Source organism: Trachypithecus francoisi, unplaced genomic scaffold, assembly GCF_009764315.1.
Source record: "Trachypithecus francoisi isolate TF-2019V2 unplaced genomic scaffold, Tfra_2.0 Contig01440, whole genome shotgun sequence".
Lineage (NCBI taxonomy): Eukaryota > Metazoa > Chordata > Mammalia > Primates > Cercopithecidae > Trachypithecus > Trachypithecus francoisi.
In genome coordinates this window covers 16994063-17000453 of record NW_022681431.1, presented here as the reverse complement: position 1 = coordinate 17000453, position 6391 = coordinate 16994063, and the positions used below count along the sequence as shown (strand labels likewise).

Here is a 6391-nt window from a genome sequence, read left to right as displayed (position 1 = left end):
TCAGACAATTCCAGCTGAGCAGGAGTGGCGGCGGGAGGACAGTTCTTCTGAGAAAGTGCCACTCCAGCATCTGTCCGCTAAGTATTGAAAGGGCTTGTTAAACCACAAACATCCACTAGATGGCCATTTGAGGTCGGTTAATTTAAGCACTTACGGCCTTGTAAAAGCCCTCAAACCACATTCTCAGGAGGCTGTTTTCAGCGTTCCTTATCACACACTCCACTCCTTGTCCTGTTTTCAGGGTCAAGGAGTTACATTCTTACACACAAATAACATACACACAGTGCCTCAGTATTTTTCCATGCCCCGACTTCAAATGCCATGCACATAAGCTTCTATATGTTGACGTGCACCCGCCACAACTCCCCCTTCTTCAATTCTTAGAGCGTGCTGGTCATCCAATGCAAGGTAAAGTTCTATCGTTCTTCCCTGGTCATAGATGCGCCGGGGGGCAGCACAGAGCCATCTGCAGACGCCTAGCAAACAGATACAAAAAAGTATAAGTAGAGCGGCCATCACCCAAATGTGTACGTATCACCCAGACAACCAAGTGGTTGGGTTTAACCACAAAGCCTTCTTGTAATTGCTGAAGGGTACTTGCTTGTAATTGCTGCGACCATTCTTCAAGTTGTTTCTTTAACTCACACTCAAGAGTAGAAATTTGAGAAGAAAAATGATCGTGATAAGCCCCTTGCAGGTGTGATTTCACTGTCTCCCAAGCATATTGGGAGCTATTACATGGCAGAGGTGTGACACAGATAGAATTATATTGCCAATCACAATGTAAATTTTGATGGGTAATGAATGCCTGCTGCTGATCCCCCAGCCATTCAACGGTGGCTTCAAGAGCCTCCAGGCGAGACAGAATAGTTTTATCAATATTTACCTGTTCTTGAAATTCACGGGTTACATTATACACCACGTGGTTCACCACTGAGGCTGTGTGAATAGATTCTGTTGGAGAGACAGCTGCAGAAGCAGCAGTTGCTAATATGATAATAGCTGAGACTAAAAAGTCAATTAAAGTGGCCAGAAATCTTTTTTTCCAAATATGAGACAGTGCTTTTCTAAATAGCTGCTGGGTGGAATTTCCTTCCCAGCTCCAGGTTAAATTTACAGGCAGCCACAGTTCTGCATGCCATTTTAAGATCATGACGTAGGTTTATATTTAACTGTGTAACGTTTTGATAAGACAAGCAAGTAGCATACCAACTACTGGAAGAGACTTCAATACTATAAAAGGACTGATTCTGCTTTATGTTAGGAACACCTTGCCCAAACAAAAGTATATAGGGGTGCGTAGTACAAATCAGGACTGCGTCAGTAACATTATGCAAAGAGAGGGTATAGTTGCCACCGCTAGTAATGTATTCACCCTGTAAAAGAACTCATTCAAAAAGAAGGAAGTCCTAATCTCCAAATTTGGGTATGAGCAGGGCTTAAAGCTCGCTTCCCTTTTAGTTGTAATATTGGTCCTGAAAGCCCACACTCTGACGGGGTGATAGAACTATTGGAGGGACTCCCAAATCCAATAGTCTGATTTGCAGACATAAGATAACCATGGGGACCCCAATCAAGTAAGGTGCCATTATTAAACAGAGGCCCTTGATGCGGTGCAAGTTGTCTGCATGGAGACCACTGGACAGCCTCAAACTTATATCGCCAGTCCCTACTCGGATGGCATATAGGAAGATCAGGCACTTGTGTAGCTTCCTTAGAGACCTTAGTAAGATTAGTAGTAACGGTAGAAATAAAGGTCAAGTTTGCAAGCTTACCATTCCTTTTAGGCTGATAGTTAAGATACTCCTGAGGAACGAGAGTAACACAGTTATCATGTGCTATTGTGGAAAAACAAAGACAAAAACTAGACAATAAAATCAAGGAGTCATTAAGTTTAATCTATCCCAAATTTTCAGTTAAGGGGTATGACAGGGACATCTATTGACCTCCTGTCCAAGAAGTATCATTAGATAACAAAGGCGGGTCAGCATCCCACCATGTAATAAAATTTAAAAAGGGGGATTTAGAACATGACTCCAATAAACATGTTCTTGAGCTGATCCCACTTGGCAAAGGACAAAAATTACCAACCACCCCAACATCCATGTCTGTCTTACTTTTTCAGAAGTTCCCCCAGTTACCACCAGATACAAAAGAAACCAATCCTCTGCAGTTGCAGGGCCTTCCATGGCGGCAAGCCGGATAGTTGCCTGTCGGTCCAATTTCTTTAGCTGTCCCCAGGTAATGTCAAGTGCCTTCCTAGTCATCGTCATCATTGTCAGTCGATTCTCCAACAACAGGTCCTATTCTCGAGAAGAGAGCCCCATATTCCCCCTTTTTGTTGATTAAGTTATACTTTAAGAGTTTGATGAGTTTAATAATGGCCTGACGGGTTGAGTTATAAGGAATACCAGTTTTGTGTTGTATGTGACAAAGTTGTAATACAGGTGCAAATCGAGCACTAAGATAGCAAGGTCTATTATCGGTTTTAATAGTTTGTGGAAGAACTAAAGTCATAATAGATTCAAAAACATGAGCAATTGCATCTTCAATTTTTTTCTCCAGTCCTGGGGGGTAGCATGTATTAAGGCTGTATAAGTGTCCACGGTAACTGGGAAAAATTTGAAACGTCCAAATGATGGATACTGAGTAACATCAGTTTGCCAAATAGCATTAGGCACCAGACCTCATGGGTTGGCACCAAGCCCTAAGGAAAAGGGAGAAAGAGAATGCCATTGGCAATCAGGACAAGTTTTAATAATCACGCGAGCTTGAGCAAGTGTCAAATGAAACTGTTGTTTAAGACTGCAGGCGTTCTGATGAAGAAACAAAGCATGACCAGCTTGAGCTCGCAAAAAGGCAGGAGAATCTGCAAACCACATCTGTGTTTGTACCACAGCATCAGCTCGAATGTCCCCTTCTGAGAAGGGACTAGGTAGCCCAGAATGAGAGTGAATATGTGTGATGTAAAGAGGGTGATGACGGGCACAGAGGAGCTCTTGTGCTGCAAGAAACAAAGCTAGTAGGAGTTCATTCATAATGCCCTTCACATGTGCATGTTCTAAATGAGTAATACTATACACCGCATAAGTGGAATCACTAACTATATTTATGTCTTGGTGAGGAAAAGTTTGTAAGGCCAATATTAGGGCACCTAACTCTGCCTGTTGAGTGGTTCTAAGATGTTCCTGGATTTTGTGCTGCCAGTTCTACATGGCATCTGGCCACACTATAGTTGCCTTTCCAGTTTTTCCTGAACCATCTGTAAAGACAGAAGTGGCGTGAAGCAAGGGCTCAGAGACAACAATAGATACGAATTTAACAGGCACAGTTTGTAAAAAGTTCAGGAGCTTAGAGGCTGGTCAATGAAAGCTGATGTTACCAATAAAGTCAGGCATTGCTACTTGCCAATTAAGATCACAAGCTAGGAGAGTATGAAATTGTTTCTTGTTTAACAGTAGGAAAAGAGTAGCAGGGTTATTTTTGGCCATATGCCCGATTAGGCCACAATTATAATATGTGGCCCCAGTTATCATTGCAGCAAAGGTCTGAGCCACATGGGCTGTAGTGCCTATATTCTGGCACACTTTAATAAACATGCTGATTTCAGTGGCAGTGGCTGGGACTGTAGTTATTGCTGCCTGACAATCCTTATTTGCATTTTCAAAAGCCAATTACAAGGTAAGAAGTTTGGCAGCTTTAGGATAGGGTGCCTGTTTTTTATTGCAGCCTGCAATCAGTCGATAAATTCAACGTATGTTTCTGTGGCACCCTGTTTAACTATCATAAACGAGCCTTGGGACTGTTTTATGGGTATTTTTTATGCTTGTATTGTTAGCTGTGAGCATTGAGGAAACAGACGGCTATCTGCCTGAGCCTAAGCCTGAGCCTGAGCTGAAGCAAAAGGCCCTGTTCCCAATAGCATATCAAGTTGTATTGGGATATTATTATCCAAATTTTGTAAGGATTGCTGCATGGATAAATCACTGTACTCACTCCACCACACAGTATATTCAGCAGCTGAAACCGAAAGTTTTACTAAAGTTTTCCAATCATACGGAGTCATAACTATTTCCCAAAGCCTCAGTCATCCCCTGCGTAAAGGGTGAAGGTACACCGTTTTCAAGAATGCTTTTCTTTAACTCTTCAAAGGCAGTAAAAGGCAAATTCTCATGCCATCTCCTGTTGTTTTGAACAATAACGGAATGCGCCAAAAAGCGCCTCAGTCTCCCTTCCGAAGTCCTTCTTGGAGGCATCCGTCTAATAAGGAAGTTCGACGAGGAGTCGGCATCAAGGACGCGGCCACCAATCACACAGATGTTCACTGACCGAGGTCTTATCCAAGAACCATCTCTTGGGCGTCCTCCAATCTCCTCGAGGGGGATGGGAGGCGCTGTTGGCTGAACGGCGCCAACCGATGCAGGTCTCTTTAAGGGTGGAGGAAAGGAGGGCAATGGCTTTTCCATAGGGGAAGGAAAGGGCTCCGGTCCGTCCTTATCCTCACTAGCAAAAATCTCTTCCTTATTCCCCATAGAAGGGAATGAAGAGGGGGGAGGAGTCTGTCCCTGTTGTTTTTGTTCCTGTTTTTCCTTCTCCTTTAAATCTCCTGAATTCCTTTCAGGCGGAGAAGATGGGCGGTCTGACTCACCGCAATCCGGCAGATAAAGAGGATACAACGCAGAGCGCACCAGCGCTCAGGTGGTCAAAATAGTAACAGTAGTAAAATGACCTTGCTCATATCCTCTTTTCAGGCAGCGAACTACCTGCTCCCACAACTCTAATTCTAATGTTCCTTGATCAGGAAACCGAGGGTATTCCTGCCGAATTAAAAACATAAGCTTGTGTAGAGCTCCAGGCTCTACAGTGCACTGGATAGCCTTAAGTAGCTGTTAAAAAATATTTTCTGTTCTTTAGTCGTTTATCGACCCATGATAACCCAGCCCCTGGTAGTTTACGCGTGGGTACCGTCCTCCTGATGGGAGTCAGGGCTGTCCCTTACCGGGATTCCCCAAAAATTGATGAGTTTTCCTACTTCACGCGTAACTTCAAGGTGACCACATTGGGGGCACCACTTACAAAGCTTATAGCTTGCAGTGAACGCCAAGAATGAGTTCTCAGACAATTCTAGCTGAGCGGGGAGGGAGACAGCTCTTCTGAGAAAGTGCCTCCCCAGGATCCGTCCGCTAAGTATTTATTGAAAGGGCGTGTTATACCACAAGTATCCACTAGATGGCGTTCTGAGATCGGGTCGTGAGACACCTGCAGCCTTGTAAAAGCCCTCAGACCGCATACTCAGGAGGCTGTTTTCAGCGTTCCTTATTACACACTCCACTCCTTGTCCTGTTTTCAGGGTCGAGGAGTTACATTCTTATGCACAAATAACATACACACAGTGCCTCAGTATTTTTCCATGCCCCGACTTCAAATGCCATGTACATAAGCTTGAATATGTTGACGTGCACCCCCACAGAGTAATACCTCCCCAGGATATTATGAGTAATATCACAGAATGTACACACATTGTGTACACCCACTGTGATATTATGATTAATATCTCCCTAGAATATTCTGAGTAATCTCACACGGTGTGCACACATGGTGTACATGCACTGTGATTTAGGAGAAATATCTCTCTAGGATATTACTACTATTATCACAAGGTGTACACCCATTGTGATATAAGAAGTAACATCTACCAAAAATATTACGAGTAATATGATAGGGTGTACACCCACTGTGATATTAAAAGTAATATCTCCGTAGGATATTAAAAGTAATATCATTGTGTGTACACCCAATGTGATATTGGCTGTAATGTCGTTGTAGGATGTTACAAGTAACATCACAGCATGTAAAACCACTAAGATGTTAGGAGTAATATCTCTCTAGGATATTTCGTGTAATATCAGACAGTGTACACCCACTGTGATATTAGGAGTAATATGATCCACGAATTTTAAGAGTTATATCACAGAATGTATGCACATGGTGTACACCAACTGTGATATTAGAAATAATATCTCTATAGGATATTACGAATAACATCACAGGGTGTATGCACATGGGGTACACCCACTGTGATATTAGGAACAATATCTCCATAGGATACTATATGTAATATCACAGGGAATACACACATGTTTTACACCCACTGTGATATTTGGAGTAATATCTCCCTAGTGTATTACAAATAATATCACAGGGTGTACACACATAATGTACATCCACTGCGATATTAGAAGTAATATATCTGTAGTATATTATGAGTAATATCACAGGATGTACACCCATTGTGATATTAGGAGTAATATGTCCCTACAATATTATGAGTAATATCACAGGATTATACACATAATGTACACACACAGTGATATTAGGAGTAATATCTCTC

At 42.5% G+C, this 6391-nt stretch overlaps 1 long non-coding RNA gene across 1 annotated transcript; it reads right to left on the bottom strand.

Annotated features, from left to right (window-relative positions):
* Window positions 1–348: 348 nt before the first annotated feature.
* LOC117092162 lies at window positions 349–2299 on the bottom strand. Its single transcript, XR_004440654.1, has 2 exons — window positions 2088–2299; window positions 349–476 (listed from the first exon to the last, which is right to left on the bottom strand). It is a non-coding gene; the product is annotated as an uncharacterized LOC117092162 (long non-coding RNA).
* Between the last annotated feature and the right edge of the window lie 4092 nt (window positions 2300–6391).